This window comes from Vicugna pacos, unplaced genomic scaffold, assembly GCF_048564905.1.
Source record: "Vicugna pacos unplaced genomic scaffold, VicPac4 scaffold_19, whole genome shotgun sequence".
Classification (NCBI taxonomy): Eukaryota; Metazoa; Chordata; class Mammalia; order Artiodactyla; family Camelidae; genus Vicugna; species Vicugna pacos.
This window is the reverse complement of record NW_027328740.1, coordinates 56,818,356-56,837,513: the sequence shown is the minus strand read 5'-3', so window position 1 is coordinate 56,837,513 and position 19,158 is coordinate 56,818,356. Positions and strand designations below refer to the sequence as shown.

At 45.1% G+C, this 19,158-nt stretch overlaps 1 long non-coding RNA gene across 1 annotated transcript in view; it reads right to left on the bottom strand.

Annotated features, from left to right (window-relative positions):
- Nucleotides 1–18,864, bottom strand: part of LOC140693301 (uncharacterized) — a 31,269-nt gene extending 12,405 nt beyond the window's left edge. Inside the window, exons 1-3 of the long non-coding RNA XR_012069021.1 lie at nucleotides 18,739–18,864; nucleotides 11,236–11,388; nucleotides 10,371–10,478 (exon numbers count right to left, since the gene is read on the bottom strand). This is a non-coding gene — a long non-coding RNA (uncharacterized lncRNA). The remainder of the gene's footprint in view (nucleotides 1–10,370; nucleotides 10,479–11,235; nucleotides 11,389–18,738) is intronic.
- Nucleotides 18,865–19,158: the final 294 nt, after the last annotated feature.

The window sequence follows — 19,158 nt, the reverse complement described above, 5'->3', positions numbered from 1 at the left end:
CAGAACCGTGTCACATCCCACCAGCTCTGCAGACTGTAAGACTAGCCCTACAGGAGACCTAGAGCCAGGTTACATTACCAGTCCTGCAGGGAGACCCTGAGCCTGATCTTGTAGCTCCCCCTGCACCTACACACATACTTCTATGAGACCCAGAGCCAATTCAGGCATCACCACCCTTACGGGCTGAGATGTCTCTGCAACCACCAACACTGTCATCTAATTCTAAGAATCAACCCACTCCCAGACCCGAACTTTACTTCCCTTCTCCTGGCATCATTTTTGTTTGTTTTTTCTGTCATTTCCTTGTTTTCTTTCATGTCATTTAGAGTAACATCTATTTTTATGTTTTAAGTTTACCATAATAAAATTTAGATGTTTTTCCATTTTAAATTGTGCAATTCAGGAGCATTAAGTGCATTCACAATGCTGTGTAACCATCGTCACTGTCTAGTTTCAGACTGTTTCTTTCCTCAAAATAAAACCCCGTATCCAAAGCACACATTCTCTTTTCTCCCTCCCCCAACACCTGACAAGCCCTAATCCTCTTTCTCTCTGTGTGTCTTTCCCTACACTGGATGTTCCCTATCAATGAAATCATACAAAAGGTGGCTGTTTGTGTCTGCTCTCATATTTTAACAAGGGATTGGTGTTTTTTTTTTACTTGAAGTAGCATTTTGGTTATTTCAAAGGGAAATCCAGGTGGATTAAATATGAGATATACAAAATGAATATTTTTGTAACTATGTGCATAATCTCGAGATAGGCACTGCTATTCTATGTGTGAAACCAGAGCCAGGAGGGAGATGCTTAGCTCTTCCTGTGGCAAAACATAACCTAACAAAATAAAAAAAATAATAATAATCAAAATCCATGAAAGAGAAACCATAACATGGAAAAATCATTTTTCATAACCTAAAGTCAGAGAAAGGTTTCACATTCCTGTGGTCCAAAAATATCTTGAAACACTGTGTTCTAAACAGAAACAGAACAAACACATGCAATTCCAGCAAGAGGCAATGCAGGTGGCCAGTGTATATTAGAGATGCTCGACCTCTCAAGTGAGGATGCACGAAGATGTCCACACTTCGGAGACAGCATTGGTCAACATCACACTGGCAGGCCTTTAGCCTGGTGACAACCAGCTCTAGTGACAACATGAGGAGGCAGAGGCCACAGTAGATCCCCTGGAGGGAAGAGTGAGCAGACTCTCCTCTCTGGGAGAACATTATGCAGGATACATCACAGTTCCACAAGTGCACCACTTTCCGAGCAGTGCTGATGCTTAGTGTTGATCATAGTAAAATTCTTGCACAATTTTTCAAAGATGTCTTTTCAAGGATGTTCATCACAGTCCTGGTTAAACTACTAGGGAAATGGAAGCAACACTAATGTTCATGGAGAGGGGGTGGGATTCATCAGTTCTGGTTCACATGGAGGAATGATTGTTGTGCAGCTGGAAAAATGAGTGCTAGGTCTTTACCTGATGTCAAGGAAGCCCTCAGTTTGGATGCCTGTTAATCCATCATCTACATCCCAGATGCCATCTCTATGACCACATATGTGTCAAATCATCATAGATGTAAATGAATCTTGTGGTGTGTGAGAGACAGAGGCAGAGAGAATGAGAGAGATAGAGACTGAGAGATGTTCACCAAACCATTAATGACGGTCACTTCTGGGAGTGGGATTTGCAAATCTCTGCACTTTTCCTTTAGGCAACATTTCAAGCGTTTATAATGTATCTATATTGCTTTACTAATTCTAAGGTATTAAAAGCATATGTTACTTGAGATTCATTCATATTTCATCTATAGAATAAAGTTTATTATTTTTATTTTAAAATATATGTTACAAGTACAATCAGCATTTATGAGAGTAAAATGATAAATTCTAAAGAATTAAGAATCAGATAAAGAACAAAACCTTTTGGTGATTCAGACACAGGCCAGCTAGTTGGCAGTAAATGGCAGGGTGGGACAGGTTTCTCCAGAAGGTTGTGTATGTTCTGAATCAGCCTCCAATAGAGGCAAGGAAAAATTACAAGACATGTACGCTGAAAACTACCACAGCTTGTTGAGAGTAATTAAGAAAGAACTAGCCCTAATTTAAAATTTTAAGGAGCCAAAATGGCAGAGTAGACAGACTCACAGCTTGACCTCTCCCACAAATACTCAAAGAATTACATCTACAAAAACATTGAATTGCACAGAAACCTCCTGAACTCTGGTAGAGTGTCTCTTATTTTGAAATACAGGAAGATTCTCACAAAATATGGTAAGGAATAAAAAGAGAAAAGAAAAATTAAGTGCAGGACTGATCCTGCAGGGAAAGAGTAGCATAGGAAGAAAGGCACCCTCATACTGGGACACAACCTCTCTAGCTGGGAGATCAGCCAGGAAAGAAGCAGAGCTTCCAAGGTTTGGAGGTGACAGTGGCAACTGCATGGCAGGCAGAACTGGGGAAAACTGACACAGAGGGTCCCTGTGATGACCAGCCCTAGACATGAGCTAGCAGGGATGAGCCAGAACAGGCTACTGGAGTCAGTGAAGAGCCCAGGCAGAGGGCTGGGTCACACTGCAGAGAGGCAGCCTCAGGAAACTAGAGGGCAGTGTGAGCTCTGGCTGTGTGTGTGGGGGGGGAACAGAACAGACTGAAACTCTCATAAAAAAGCACCAATGTTGGTATAATGGGGAGGAATGAAACACAGCTGTGCCAAAGTCAATTTCTCCACTTGGCTCCATTGCTGGTGTGTTCTCATGAGAAGAGAAATGGGGCTTGGTGAGAGCCAACACTGCTGCACAAAGGCAGAGCTGAATGTTGACTCCATAACCTGTGCCATTGCAACTTCACAGGCGGGACTGAGATTTGTTTACAGCCCCAGGCAAAGAGGGTGGATTTGCTGTATCTGGTCACTTTGTGGATCCACATCTCTGAGACTTACAGGTAGTGAGTGGAGTTCTTATTCAAGAAGGGTGGCCAGTGAGGGTATTTACAACAGGGTGGTGTATGGTTCCATATGTGAGTGCGGGATTGGGGTTTGAGCTGAACCTGTAGTGGACCACAAATTCATGTGTGTGACTGCACACTTGCTAAGGCAGGTCCAAGGGACTGACACTGCTGGATCTGCACTGATGTTTCCTGGGGCTCAGAACCTGAGTGGCACCAGAGTAGGTGGCTGACATTCCCATAGCTAAGGCAGGGATAAAGCCAAAATCAACAAATACTACTTTGTAAGTCTGCATAACAAGTGACAGGCAACACCACAGAGAGAACTCCCCAGTGAACATCTTCTGCCTATTTTTCTTCACAACTGAAGTGCTCTAACCCTGCCTACTACATATCACAGCTCAGAAACAGGTCTAGAAGAAATACATAGAGCCAGAGAAATATAAGTAAAATAAAGAAGCCAAGGAACCACTTTCAATTAAAAGAACAAGAGAAATCCCCTGAAAGAACAATCAGTAAAATAGACTTTGATAGTCTACTAGACTTGTAAAAGGGAATGATCAACTCACTGAAAGAACTAAAAGAGACTATCAATAGAGACAGAAAACTTTAAAAAGAAAATTTAAACTATAAAGAAGAGCTAGTTAAAAATAGAAAATTCAAATACAGGCAATCAAAGAAGACTAGATAATGCAGAGGAATGAATAAATGACTTAGGAGACAAGATAAAAGAAATAACCCAAAAAGAACAGCAGACAGAAAAGTCAATAAAAACCAATTAAAGCAAGATAATATAATGTGTGCCACCCTATGCATAATGGTGAGTCTCAGAAGGAGAAGAAAGAGAAATGGGGATTGAAAAGATAGTTAAAGAAATCATGACTGAAAACTTTCCAAACCTTAAGAAGGAAAGAATTATCCAAGTACAGGAGGCACAGAGGGTCCCAAACAAGGAGAAACCAAACAGACCTACACCAAGACATATTATAGTAAAAATGGTTAAAGTTAAATAAAATATTCTAAAGGCAGTGAGAGAAAAACAAAGTGTTTGTTACAAGGGAGTCCAATAAGCATTCAGCAGATTTCACTACCTAAAAACTTCTGGCCAGAAGGGAGTGGCAAGATATATTCAAAGTCCTGAATAAGAAAAGGCTGCAAACTAGGATATTCTATCTAGAAAGACTATCCTTTAGAACAGAAAGAGAGAAAGAATTTCACAGACAAGCAAAAACTAAATGAAATCAGCAGTACTAAATCTATGCTAAAAAAAATTTGAAAGTTCTAATCTAAATAAAAAATAAACAGGAAGCTATAGAAATTAAGAAACCATGATTGGAATTGCGATAAATACAGTGAGTTGCAAGGGAAAACATGAGGATATAAATAAGTCAGTAAGTCAATAAAGAAAACAAGAAAGCAAACAAGAAAGAGAGAATAGCAAAATCATAAAAGGTGGAAGAGGAGAGCAAGAGAATATATATTTTTTTCTCTTTTTTATTTCTTTTTTCTCTTTGTGTTCTTTCTTTTTAGGATGCACTTGAGTCCACATGACTATCAACTAAAACCAAACAGATGAAGTAAGGGGTTACCATACTTGAATGACAAGATAACCACAAATCAGAAGTATATAATAGAGTCATAAAACCCAAAAAGAAACCAAGCTAAGAGAAAAGGAATTTATCAAACCACAAAAATAAAAATAATTAAAAGAAGGAAACAAATAAATACCAAAATCAACTGGAAAACAAATTTCAAAATGGCAATAAACCCACATCTATAAAATAACTACTATAAATGTCAATTGACTAAATGTTCCAATCAAAAGAAAAAGAGTGATGGAGGAGGAAAGATGGTGGAGTAAAAAAGATGCTCAGAGCTCACCCTCTCCCACAAATTCACCAAGAGTGACATCCTCAGACACACCCACCACCCAGAACACCTGCTGAACTTTGACAGAATATTGGCTTCTTCAAAAGATAAAATTTTCCACAAATCTGGTGGGAGAACAGAAGAAAAGAAGAAAAAGGAAAATAGTTCTGGACCATTTCAATGGGGAGGGAGCTGCAAAGGAGGAATAGCATTAATACACTGGGTCTCCCCAACTCCAATGGCGAGTTCAGCAGGATGGAAATGGAACATCAGAGGTTCAGATCTGTATAGAATAGACTTTGACTGACAGAACTAAGTTAATTGGGCACAAAGGGTCCCAAAGTTCCCCAGCCCTAGACACGAACAAGCAGGGGTGGGATGGGACAGGCTGTCTGATTTGAGCAGAGGACTCGGGCTGAATCTACAGAGGAAACCTTGGGGGACTGCAATGTTCTGTGTGCCATGGCTTGGAGAGTATACAGAACAGCCTGGGTCCCCCATAAAATACAAAAAAAAAAGGCAAAAAACACTGCTGGTGTGCCCTGGGGGGAAGGGGAGCCATAGCCTTTGTGTCGGCAGACCCACAGTACCATTATTGGAGACTTCTTGGGAGAAGAGTGTCAAGGCTCAGCCATAGCCACCATATTTTCTGGTGCATGGTTCCCAGGTAGAGGAGGGGTTAAAACCCGAATCTCTACCTAGGGGCTCCACAACCTCATAGGTGGGACTGAGATTTGTTTACAGTCCCAAGAAGAAGGGACCATTACACACCTATGCCTCTCTGAGTTGGTTCTTCTAAGACAAATGCACAAGAATCAGTGTTCTGGAACAGAGCAGGGGTGAGGGCTAGTGCAGCTGTTTCCTCTGAGTCCACCTACAAAGCATGGACCTAATGCGGCAGGGGAGCTACCTGCCAACTACCTTGCACAAGTGTGGTCCTGGGACCAGGCATCTGGTGGGGGGTGCAGACCACCCATTTACAGATGCTGGGACACAGACCAGGGGCACGACTAGACGGCCTCTGGAACCAGCAAGTGGGGTTTTCACAGCAGGATATGGGCAGGAGTGTGACAACCACAGGAAAAAAAGGAGCTCCTGCTCAATAGCCAGGGCAGATTCAGGCCACCAGAACACCAGCCACACCACCAACAAAGGGGATAACAGGCAAAAGGCGTGGAAGGAAGACTTGGCAACCACCCATAGTTAAAAATAACCTTATGACAAAAGTATTAAGAGTGTATATTCTTGGAGAAAGGCCAAGATAGTGGAGTAGAAGGATGCTTGTATCTTATCCTCTCCAATAAATTCACCAAGACTGACATTCACAGACACACCCATCCACTCAGGACATCTGCTGAACTTTGATAAAACATTGCCATCTTCAAAAGACAAAATGTGCCACCAATCTGCTAGGAGAAAAGGAAAAAAGAAGGAAGAAAGTGCAAAATGGCTTGGGGTTGGTCCTTTGAAGAGGGAGCAGCAAAGGAGGGATAGTGCTGGTTGATTGGGTCTCCCTCTTTCCAACGGAGAGGTCAGCAGGATGGACAGGGAACCTCTGAGGCTCAGATGTGTACAGAACCACCCTTGACTGACAGAATTAAGTTAAATGGGCACAAAGTGTGTCAACAACCCCCAAACCTAGAAGTGAATCAGGGATGGGAAGGGACAGGCTGCTGGATCCAGGCAGACTCTGGTTGACTGTACATAGGTAACCCTAGGGACTGCAGTGTGCTGTGGACAACTGCTTGGATTGTATACAGATCAGAACAGCCTGGGCCTCCCATAAAATAAGAAAAAAATAAAGCAAAGCAATATTGCTGGCTTGCCTGGGGGAAGGGGTGTTTCATCCTTTGTTTCTGCTGACTCACGGCAACATAACTGGTGATTTTTCAGAATAAGAGAGATGAGTCTCAGCCACAGCCATCATACCCACCCAGGCAGACATGGGGTTGAAACCTGAATATGTACCTGGCAGTTCTTCAACCTCATAGGTGGGACTGAGACTTGTTTACATCCCCAGACATATAGGAAGTTTCTGTCCTGGTGCCTCTATGAACTCACACCTCTAAGACAAATGAACAAGGAGCAAAGTTCTAGCAAAGAGCAGGGACTAGGGCTGGTGTGGCCATTTGCCTCAAGCCCACCCACAGAGTGTGGAACAGATGTGGTGTGGGGAGTAGCACTGAATAGGGGAGCAACCAACCCAACTACTGTGGAGGACTGCTGCACCTGGACATGGCATTGGGAAGGGGCACAATCTGCCCACCTACCATGCAGGAGTGCAGCACCAAGATGCAGCACTGGGAGGAGAAGTTACATGTCTACCTACAGGCACTGTGAGCAGCACAGACCAAGGGTGTGACCAGAGGGTCTCTGGAAACAACAAGCTGAGTTCATGAAGCAAGGCAAGGGCAGGAGCTTTGACAACCACAAAACAAAGAGAAGTCCCCATTCAATAGCCAGGGTAGGCTCTGGTTAACAGGTTAATGGCCACATCATTAACCAAAGGGATAACAGACAAAAGGCACAGAAGTAAGACTTGGTAACCACACATATTTAAGAAGGACTTCTTGATAAAATTACTAAGGGCACACAATCTCCACGGGAACATACTCTTTTCCTTTTCTGTTCCATTTTCTTTTACTTTTTAAATGTTACTTCTTAAATAATTTTTATATTTCTATTTTTAATCCCTTTTAAAATTTTCTTTTAAAATACTTTTATTATTATCTTTCAATTTGTCCAATTTCATTTTTATCCTTGTTTTGTTCTTCTGTTGTGATTATACTCTGTTCTCAAATATTTTTTCTTCCTTTAATATTTTAAAAATTCATCCCAACTCAATTGTTATCTTGTTTCAATATGTTCTTCTGTTATTGATTATACTGCTTTTAATACTAATTTCTTTGTGCTTAGTTTTATTTCTGCATCCACTTTATATAAATAAATAAACTCTTAAAAGACCACAGTAGACAATTGATACTCCATAAGCCATAGTGCCAGAGAGATATAAGCAAGGTAAAAAAGCAGAGCAACCTGTCTCAATTAAAAGAACAAGATAAACCCCCTGAAAGAACAATCAGTGAAATAGACATTGATAGTCTACTAGATGATTTCATAAAAGGAGTGATCAAAGTACTGAAGAAACTAAAAGAGATTGTGTATAGAGACAGAGAATATGTCAAATAACGAAATTGAAACTCTAAAGAAGAGCCAGTGAAAATTGGAAAACTCATTTGCTGAGAGGAGAGTTGAGGTTAAGGCTGTAAAATGTAGGCTGGATAATTGAGAGGAATGAATATGTGACTTAGAAGACAGGACAACAAAACAGCTGAGAGACAACAAATAAAAACCAATGAAAGCAATATAAGAGACCTATGGAATAACATAAAGCATGCCAACCTACTCATAATGGGGGTCCCAGAAGGAGAAGAAAGAACAAAGGAGATTGAAGAGATATTTGAAGAAATCATGACTGAAAACTTCCCAAACCTAAAGAAGGAATCAGATATCCAAGTACAGGAAACACAGAGCGTCCCAAACAAGGAGGACCCAAACAGACTCACACCAAGACATATTACAATCAGGATGACCAGGGTTGAGAATGGGAAATGATTCTAAAGGCAGCAAGAGAAAAACAAAGAATGAGATACAAGGGAACCCCCATAAGATTTTCAGCTGATTTCTCTACAAAAACAGTACAGGCCAGAAGGGAGAAGCAAGGTATATTCAAAGTCCTGAATGAAGAAATGATGCAGCCTAGGATACTTTATCCAGCAAGGGTATCCTTTAGAATACAAGGAGAGATAAAGAACTTCACAGAGAAGCAAAAACTAAAAGAAGTTAGCAACACTAAACCTATGCTAAAGGAAATATTGAAAGACCTACTCTAAATAGAAAAGAAGCAGGATGCTACAGAAAGGAGAAAACCATAATTGGAAAGGTGATTGCTACAATGAATTACAACAGAATAAACATGAAATCATGAAAGAGGGCATCTAAATCATTAAGGGTGGGAGAGGCGAGCAAGAAAATATGCAGGTTTCTCTCTCTCTCTCTTTCTCTCTGTCTCTCTCTCTTTTTTGTTCTTGGTAGGATGGGTTTGAGCTTATATTATTATCTGTTTAAAACAAACAGATATAGTAATGGGTTAATATATGTACAAAGTAGGGTAACCACAAGCCAAAAAGTTACAATAGAGTCACAAAACTAAAAAGACACCAAGATAATAAAAAGGAAAATTATCAAACCACAGAAAGAAAAAGTAAGGAACAAAGAGGAAATACAAAATGAACTGCAAAACAAAGTTCAAATTGTGATAAACACATTTCTATTAATAATTACTATAAATGTCAATGGACTAAATGCTTTAATCAAAGGACATAGAGTGCATAGTGGATAATAAAGCAAGTATCTACAATACGCTGTATACAAGTGACCCACGTTAGGGAGAAGGACACACATAGATTGAAAGTGAGAGGATTGAAAAAGATATTCCACACAAATGGAAATCACAAGAAAGCAGTAATATCAACAGTGATTTCAAATAAAATAGACTTTAAAACAAAGATTATTAAGAAAGATTAAGAAGGACATTTTATATTGATTAAAGGAGTCATAGATGAAGATATTACACTCATTAACATATATGAACACAACATAGGAGCACCTAAATATATAACAGATAAAAAGAAAATACTAACAGATAAAAAGGGAAAATTTGATCGGAATACAATCACGGTAGAAGACTTTAACAATCCATTAACATCACTGGACAGCTCTTCCATACATAAAATTAATAAGACAACATAGAACTTAAATGATACAATAGAACAATTTCTCTTGGGTAATATTTTCAGAACATTATATTTCCCTAAAATAGAACATACATTCTTCTCAAGTGCACATACCACATTTTCTAGGATAGATCATATACTTTGGCACAAAAGAAGCATTAACAATTTGAAGAAGATAGAAAATATTTGAAGCAACTTTTTCTGACCACAATACCATGAAACTAGAAATTAACTACAGAAAAATAAAGGAGAAATAAATGACAGTATGGAGGTTAAACAACATACTACTTTAAAAAAAAATGGGTGGATGATGAAATCAAAGAAGAAATAAAAAATACATTGAGATAAATGATGATGAAAACACAACCACACAGAACCTATGGGATCCAGAAAAGGCAGTGTTTAGAGGGAAGTTTATAGCGAGAGAATCAGGTCTACCTCAAAAACGAGGAACAACTGCAATAAACAATCAAACTTACCACCTAAAAGAATTAGAAAAAGAAGAGCAAAAATAACAAAAGTAAGCAGAAAGAAGGAAATAATAAAGATCAGGGAGGAAATAAATAAAATAGAGATATAAGAAACATTTGAAAAAATCAAGCCAAGAGATGGTTTCTTGAAAGAGTAAACACAATTGACAAAATTATGTTCTATGCTGGAAATTGACACAACAATGCAAACTGACTATAACTCAATAAAATAAAAATTAAAAAATAAATATATTAACAAAAGAAAAAAGAAAAGGTAGTTTCTACTCACCAGACTGGAGGAGGGGACTGCAACCTATGCGGGGTCACACCCCATGGGAAAGCCTGGGGTCAGGATCGGAGGAGCAGGGTGCTGTGGACATGATCTGTCACAGGGTTTCTGCAGGAGGGGAGTGTGAGGCATGTGAGCAGGCTGAGGACTGGCCATTTGAGTAAGTTCATGGGCTCTGGAGTGGAGGGGCTCCCCCAAGTGTCTGGACTTGACTCTGGGTGAGTTGGGCAGGTGGACAGTGGCTCAGTGTGAGTCCAAGTCCAGTGGAGGAGGTAGTGAGTTAGATCTAGAAGGACTCCTTCTGGGGTGGGAGGGCCCACAAGGGAGGCAGGAGGCCAAGTCCAGGTGACTGAGAACAGGGTGTGTCCTGCATAGGGCTGCAGGGCAGATGAAAGCATCCAGTCTACAGAAGGTGGAAACACGGTCCATACAAGGGCTCAGCTCAGATGTCACCTCCTCAGAGGAGCCTTCTCTACCTGCACAGTCTACAGGGACAGCCTCCTCCACGCACATCTCCCCAGCAGACACCTGCTCCATTTCCTGCATAGAACTCAGGACCCGGGCCCCTGCTCCGTACCCAGCCATGGTTCCGCTGCCCTGAGGAAAAGCCCTCACAGGAGCCATAAAGCCCTGCACGACCTGGGCCCCACCTCTCTGTCTCCTCTGGCACCACTGTCTCCACCTGGCCCTCTTCTCCTCCACTCCTGCACTCCTGACTTTCCCCAGCCCTGTGTGCTCTCCAGAGCACATGTCCCTCCTAACATGCTGTGTGTGCTCACTGTGTCTAATCCACTGCATGCCTCCCACCCAGGTCAGTATCCAACACACAGTAGGGCTCAGTAAGTAGAGAATGAATGACTCTTACCATGACTGCTGGGAAGACTTTTGTCTGTGGCCTACAGTGATCACACACCCGTCACACAATCTCTGAGGTCCTACTGTGTGTTGGGTGGGTTCCAGATACCGGGCACAGCAGGTAGTGAAGCAGTCAGGTCTCCATCCTCATGCAGCAGACAGCCTGGTGGGGGACACAGAGAAAATTAAGTAAAATATACATAATGTCCAGAGGTGATATGTTCCATGGAGAAAAATAAGGTCAGGGAGGACATTTGAGCAGATTCCTGGAGGTGTTTAAGAAGCAGGCGGAGAGAGATCCTGGCTGGAAAAGCAGCCATCCCAAAGGCCCTAAGGGCAAAGTGGGATGTATGTGGAGGGTCTTAGTTATCCGTGTGAGTTCTTAGTCCTGCCTTGAGTATGTATGTTGCTTTTATTTGTAAACCTTGATTTCACCTTTATAGCAAATTAACCTGCATCATCAATCTGCATAATTTAGCCAACTCTGTTTCAGGTGTTGTGGGCACAATGGCAGGCTAATTACTTGGGTTGGTAAAGAAATACCAGCGTCTGAGAAGGGTTTAGGAAAGTTCAATAGGGACACTGCTATAGACAACATCAGGCCACACAGGCAAGGGGTGCCTACCCGAGCGCCAAGGTTGAGTGTGTGGGGTCTGTTATTGGGGGGGTGCTGTGCACACAAGGAGGAGGGGGCTGCATGATCAATTCATGCACAGGTACCTGGTTGGTTGTGAGATCTGTCAGGGGCTTCTCTGAACAAAAGGCTTTACCACTTTAATAAGGGAAGGATGTGAGGCCTCTCTTCCTGGGGCAATGAGGTTTCATAGGGGAAACACACAGCAAGAGAAGATGTTTTATAGCTTGTGGAAATGCAGGTGTGCAAAGGGTCCTGCAGTGGGGAGTGGGAGGTAAGGGGCCACTGGGTTCTAGGCACACAGAGAGCCCAGGGGTGATGGTGTATGACTCTGAAGAGTGCCTGCTGGCTTCACACCAGGGACTTTATGTGGAAAGAGGAGAATCTAGGTTATCGGCACGTGTCTACTCAGTGACCTCCCTAAGCCTAACTCGGTCAGGCACCAGGTGGCTGTGAAATGAACATGAAGGTCCCCACCCTGAGGACCCCAATGAATGAACATCTTGATATCCCCAAGCCCCTTCCCCTGCACCACCGCCCCACCTCATCTGGGTCTCAGGCTTTGACCCTGACATCAGTGGCATGTTCGTTCCCTACATCCAGCTCCTCTGGACGTCTCTGTGATGAGCTGTTCCATGTCAGCAAGCCCCAAACTGAGCTCTGCCTTTCCCCATGATTGCTTCCACCCTGTGAAGCCCCTCGTGAAGGAGCCACCACTAGCAGGATCCTACAGCTCTGAGGCTCTGCCTTCCCCACCCCTCTGATGACTGCCAGCCAATGATCCCCTCTGGAGGTCCCTATTATCCTCTCCCTCCCACTTCAGTCTTGGGCTGCACATCAAATCCCTCTTCAAAATCTCCCACAAGACAGGTTCAGGTCCACTTGGGGACACTGAGGTGACACAGGTGGGTGTTGCTGGGAATGAAGAGCAGGATACTGAAGCAGAGGAGAGGAAAGGGCTCCCAATCCACCAGAACACACGCTAAAGTGGTGGCAAGACACCCATAAAGGGTGAGGCAGACATCACACTGCAGCCACGCCCTCTGCTCCCCCAGGGTGCCCTGTGTTTCCTGCTTTGGCCTAGGGGACTCCCCCCCTCACTCTCTGTTAGAGGGGTGCCCATTCATTCATTCACACCCTCATTAACCATGTACATGGGTCCTGCTCAGTGCCAGGCCTCAGCTAGATGACAGCTCATCCTTGGGGACACAGCTCAGATCTCACCTCCTCCATGAAGCAATTCTGGATTCCCACCCTCCCTGAAGCTCCTCTGGCCTCAATTGGGACCACTAGGGCTGTGACCACACTCTGATTACATCCCAATTCTGTGATCTCTGTGAAAGCCCTGGGCCCAATGTAGAAAGAGACTCAGAAAAATGGGGCCAAAAGGGGCTAAGAAAAATGTTACTAGTTCTCTATTACAGAGAAGGGCACTGAGCAGAGGGAGGGCAGTGTCCAACCAAAGCCACAGAGGAGGGTCTCAGTGAGCCCTCCCATAGCCCTGTTACTAGTTCTCTGTTACAGATGAGGACACTGAGCCACAGAGAGGGAGCAGAGCCCTGCTATAGCCTTGGCCCCACGGCCTGTGTCCTTTATGACTAGCTCCATGCTGCCAGCAGGGGTGTGGGCCTGGAATGGACGTTGAAAGCTGCCTGACCCCCAAGCCCCCTTCATACACAAAGTCAGTCTCAGGAAACACCCCTCAAGACCTTCCATATACCCCTGGGATTGGGACCTGATTGCTGTTCTGGAAGCTGGCTGGGCTTCCCTGAGAATTGCCCCAGGAGATGCTTGGGACAGCCACAGGGCCCCTGAGGCTTCCTGTCCCCAGCTGAGCAGCTCTGGTCCCCTTGACTGTCCCTGGCCCAGGCCTGATTACACGGGGTTTTGGCAGGGTAGCCAGCTGTGGATATGAGGAAGTGGGGGCAACATGCAGGTACATGCAGAGGTTCAGGTATTCACTCAACAATCATTGATTCAGGCTTTGCAGTGTGGCTGGCCTGGGCCCAGGCCTGGGTGTCCAGTAGTAAATACAGTCAACCTCTTGAGCCTTCTGGGAAAGCAGTCCTCAGAGAAACCGGCCCTCAGTGCACCCATCCTGCTCCCCATGAACAATCACACTGAGATGAGGCTGCGGCCATGGGTCCCAGTGGAGGATGAAGGGAGGATGAAAACCAAGACTGGGCACTGACCATGAGCCTGGACACTGGAACCAGATGACCTGGGCTCTGTAATCTGGGGTGGTCACCTCACCTGTTCTCTCTGTGCCTCAGTTACTTCTGTAGAAATGGGTGATAATGCCTGTCCCTGCCCCACAGATTTTCGTGAGGAGTCAGTGAGCTTCTCTAAGGCGTGTAGGACAGTGTCTGGCTATGGGTCAGGATCCTGCTCACCTCACAAGAGTCTGTCCCACTTTAAAGATGATAAAGCCAAAGTTAAGGGGTTTATGAGACCAGCCTGGGCTAGCCCCCTTCTCATGGTCTGCTGTCCAGGTCTCCTGCTTTTACATCATACCTCTGCCCCCATATCCACCCAGAAAAGTAGGTGCTGAGAATCTGAGCAAATCAGAGTATGAATGGAGGCACACCCTCTCCCCATCTTGGGCTCTTGGAGTGGTGGGCAGGTTGGGGATATCGGGCTCCTCCAGACTGTCCAGGAGGCCCAGCATGTCGGTCACCTCATTTCCACTCAACACGGAGTAGGTGTGTGGCCAAGGGCCAGAGGGTGCTGGAGTAACCCAGGGTGGGTGGATGCTAGGTAGGTGTGGGAGGCACAGAGTGGCCCCTGGAAGACAGTGTCTAGGCAGCCAAGGTGCGATGAATGAGGGTCCCCAAAAGGGGCAGAGGACAGAGTCCAGCCTGGACACCACCCCCTGCTGGACCCTGATCTGGGGTGAGAATTGGGACAAGCCAGGGCCCCGCTGGGACTCCTCATCCAGCAAAGAGGTGAGGAAAAGTTAAGGAGAACGTGCTCCCTGTGTGAGGGTGCTGCTTCCAGGATCCTGGAGGTTCCTTAGACCCTTGTGAAGTGGCTGCTGTTTCCAGCCCCATGTGGGCAGAAGAACTGAGGCAGGGAGGACAGAGTGACTCAGGACAGAGCTAGGATTCATCCAAGAGTGTATGCTGAGCCTCTTGCTAAGAGCAGCCTCTGGGCATCATGGACTCAGGAAGTGCCTTGTCGCCCCTCTTAAGGCTCCTTGCATGTTAGGCAGGAAAGGTCCCAGTGCCCATACCTGGGCCTCTCTGGGTGATTCTGACATGTGGGATCATGATGGTCCTGGGAAAGGAGAGAGAATGTGGGCTGGGCGTCAGGTCTGCATCAGACCCTAATGATGCGCCTAATGTTGTGTGACCTGGAAACTCCCTGACCTCTCTGTGCCTGGCTTTCCAGCCCTGACTCAGAGGACTGCTGTGATTGGCACACAGTAGGACCTCAATCAAAGGAAAAAGCCAGCCCTTCCCCAGGAACCTCTCCTCTTACATTCCCAAAGCTAAGCCCATGTTCCACACATCACCAGAGCTGAAACTTGACAAACAGGGCAAGTGAAATCCAGCAACTCCTCCCTCCTGCCTGAGGCCCTTCGCTCCTCAGTGACAGTGGCTCAGAGCAGGTCTCTGCATCCCAGAAGTCTGAACTGAGCCTTGTGACCTGGAGGAGTCCCTGTTCCACACAACTTTGTTTCCAGGTCCTTCCAACAAGACACAAGAGCACCTGGTCTGTGTCTTAGCTGCAAGGTCCTCCCTTTGCAAATTGCCCCATCACATCTGGGCTAGTTGATGTGAGTTCCAGAGCACATGACCATCCAAATGATGACTTCAGGGAAACATCCCTGCCCACACTGCTCTCTTCAGAGCCCACCTTCTAAAATAAGGGGTAGTGACCCACGGTTGTGCACACTTTTATCAGAACACAGCCCTCACCCACCCACCATTGGAAACACGTGAGAAGCAGAGATTCCCAAATGCCTGGACCCCTGTCATCCAGAAAGCAGAGGGTAGGGTAACAGACAGAAGGGGAGAAAGTACTTTCAGACTATATATCTGATAAGGGGTTAACACTCAAAACATATAAAGAACTCTTACAATTCAACAGCAAAAAAAAAAGCAATCTGATTTAAAAAGTGGGCAGAGGAACTGAATAGACATTTTTCCAAAGAAGGCACACAGATGTCTAACAGGTACATGAAAAGGTGCTCAACATCACTCACCATCAGGGAAATGCAAATCAAAACCACAATGAGATACCCCCTCTCACCTGTCAGGGTGGGTGTCATCAAAATACAAGAGAAAACAAGTGATGGTGGTGGTGTGAAGTAAAGGGAAACTTGTGCAATGTTGGTGGGAATGTAAATTGGTGCCATCACTCGGGAAAAGAGTAAGAAGGCTCCCCCAAAATTTAAAATTAGAACTTCCATATGATCCAGCAAGTCCACTGCAGGGAATATATCCAAAGGAAATGAAATCACTATGTCAATGAGACAACTGCACCCTCATGTTCACTGTATCATTATTTACAATAACCAAGATATGTAAACAACCTAAGTGTCCATCAGCAGATGAATGGGTACAGAAAACGTGATGCATATATATGTATATAAAATGGAATCTTATTCAGACATTAAAAAAGTGAAATACTGCCATTTGTGACAACTTGGGTGGAGACAGAAAGACAAATACCTATGATCTCATTTATATGTGGAATCTACAAAATAAACCGAAACACATAGAAACAGAGATCAGGTTGGTGGTTGCCAGAGGTGAGTCAGGGGGTGATTGAAATTCGGGAAGATAATCAAAATGTACAAACTTCCAGTTAGAAGATAAACAAGTCCTGGGGACATAATGTACTGCAAGGTGACTGTAGTTAACAGCACTGGGTTGTGCATTTGTTAGTTAAGAGAGTACCTCTTAAAATTTCTCATCACAAGGAAAATAGTGTGTGACTATGGGTGATGACAGACGTCAAGTAAACTTAATGAACTGATCATTTCACAATATGCACATGTAACAAGTCATTATGCTGCACACCTAAAGCCAACAAAGTTATGTGAAAATTGTATCTCAGGAATACTTATGTCAGGAAGCGGGGGTGCGAGCCTGGACTACCTACTGCAGGAGCTGCCTTTGCCCTCCAACAGCAGAGGGTGGTAGTTGTGACAGAGACTGTAGGTCCCTCAAAGCCTAGAATGTTTACTGTCTGGACCTTCACAGGGACAGAGTGTAGACCCTGCCCTGGAAGACAGTGGTCATGGCAGCAACAACGGCCTGCCTGTATGCAGGCTCAGCCCAGACAGCTCCTATGCTCTGCTGTCACCGCATTTACTTCCCTCCACACCCTCAGAGGGAGAGGCTTCAAAGTTCTCATTTTACACATGAGAAAACTGAGGCTCATTTGCTTTGAATTATTGACAAAGTGGTCGGGGAAGCTTTGAACTCCAGTGTTCTGATTTCAAAGCCACATCTCAGTCCTGATTTTTAGAAGGTGGAGTTCCAGGCCCTGGGGACCCTCCACCTTCCTCACTTGTAGTCGTACTCCAGGGCTGCCACCCCCAAGGCGTCTGGGTGAACACATTTAATCCGCTTACTCTGCACCAGCTGAGCCCTTGGCTGCCAGTCTGTTGTCACTGCCTGAAACCAGCTGAGGCTTTACAAGTGAACCATCACCCCCTGCCAGCCCACCTGTCCTGCCATGTGGAGCAGACCCCTCTTAGCCTGGACATTCTAAACCCTTAGCTCACACATTTGCAAAACTGCATCAAAAGGGCCCTACTCCCTGTGTGGAGATATCAACAAGGGGAAGGGAGGGGAGTTTGGGGTGGCCGCTTACTGTGAAGGTGACACATGACAGGGACATGTTCATGTCCATAATGGCACTCAATTTGAAGCTTAGAACATGGTCACAGCGAGGGGTAAAAGCTGAGAGGCTACAAGGCTGCCTAGAAAGGGGCTTGACTATTGAATTGTAAATGTGTAATTTAATTTAAAAATTAGCCCCCTGGGTGATAAGAATTTGCCCCTAAGGCCAGAATTGGCCACCTGACCCCTGGGAACCCCTCAATTCCAGGATGTAATCATCTGAGCATGGAGGGGGCTTAAATTGGAGTGCTGTCCTCTCAGTCATGGTGCACCTGCCCACGTGTGCACCCATGATCTGCAGTGCTCACACATCAAGGAGGTCCAGGTCATAAGGAAGGGATGACAGACTGTGAGGTCACACGTGTGCCCCTGCAGGGGTGAATGTTGTATAGAGAAGAGCCCCCCACTCTCACCTCCAGGAGGGGTGATGGAGGGAGCAGGACTCCTGAGCCCCTAGGCTTAGCAAGCATCCTGGCTGAGGGTGGGGAGGCTGTCCACTCCGAAGTCATAGGTCAGATGGTAGATTGGGGTCCCACCCTCACATCTCACCAGTGAGAACGTCTAGTCTGTTTTCTATGTAAACTGGAACCCAGTCACCCTCACCCTCAGAACTGGGGGCAGCCTGTGTAAATTACAACACAAAGCCCTGGGCTGTTTCAGGTGCCCGGGGGTGTCCAGCCCCCCTAGGCCCGGCAGGTGGGAGAGGAGAGGTGTGGGTTAGCAGGTGTGACAGCAGAGCTGAGACTTGGCTGAGTGCATGCACTCTAATATCCAGGAACTGGGAGCTACCAGTAGCAAATCTGTTCACTGAGGCCATGTGTACTCTCCCTTGTCATTTACAATCCCCTGTTTGAACAGAGGCCTCTGGAGTCTATTTGCCACATTGTTGCCTGTCACCTCACTGTTGCAGTTCCAGGGTCTCCATTTAGCCAGCTTGAAGGAATAGTCAAACTTTTTCTTAAAACCAGTGACAGAAAACCAAAGTGGCTTTAAGAAGCAAACAGGGCAGGGGAGAATGACTTACCTAACTGAGACGTCCACAGGGAGATAGCTTCAGGCAGGTCTGTACCTGGTGCTCAGTGACATCAACAAAAGTCACACTTCCCCACCTCTGGGCTCTGCCACTGGTGTCATCTTCACATGGCTCTGCCTTTATGAAAGCAAGATAGTCACCAACTGCCACAGGCTGACATCACCACCCCTCAACACCCAACTGAAATAGAACTTTTCTGCTCTCAGGATTCCAGCAACTAGGCCTGACCTCCGTGGAGCCTGATTGGACTGGTGCCCAGCCTTGAGCCAATCACAGTGGCCAGGGAGGATGGAAAATGCTGATCGGCCAGATCAAGGCCATGTGACCATCCTCTCCAGGAAACCTGTGAGCTGTTCACCTGTTTCCAGCTTGGGAGAGTGTGATGTCTCCCAGAGGATCCTGCTTCTAGCA